This window comes from Galeopterus variegatus, unplaced genomic scaffold, assembly GCF_000696425.1.
Source record: "Galeopterus variegatus unplaced genomic scaffold, G_variegatus-3.0.2 Scaffold39356, whole genome shotgun sequence".
NCBI classification, from domain to species: Eukaryota; Metazoa; Chordata; class Mammalia; order Dermoptera; family Cynocephalidae; genus Galeopterus; species Galeopterus variegatus.
Genome location: NW_007765467.1, coordinates 1 through 258, shown reverse-complemented (window position 1 = coordinate 258; position 258 = coordinate 1).

Here is a 258-nt window from a genome sequence, read left to right as displayed (position 1 = left end):
AAGACTAATGCCACATGAACACTCATATATGGAATCTAAAAAAGAAAAAAGAAAAAAAAAAAGTCTTTCACATGCAAGTAGAGAGTGGAATAATAGCTACCAGAAGCCTGGATTGGAAGAATGGGGGTGGTGGAGGGGACGAGGTAGATTAAGAAGTTCACAATTATAGGTAGTTTGGAAAAAATAAGTTCTGGTGATCTAGGCTTACTAGAGCTAATAATATTATATTGTATATTTCTAAATAGCTAGATAACAGGA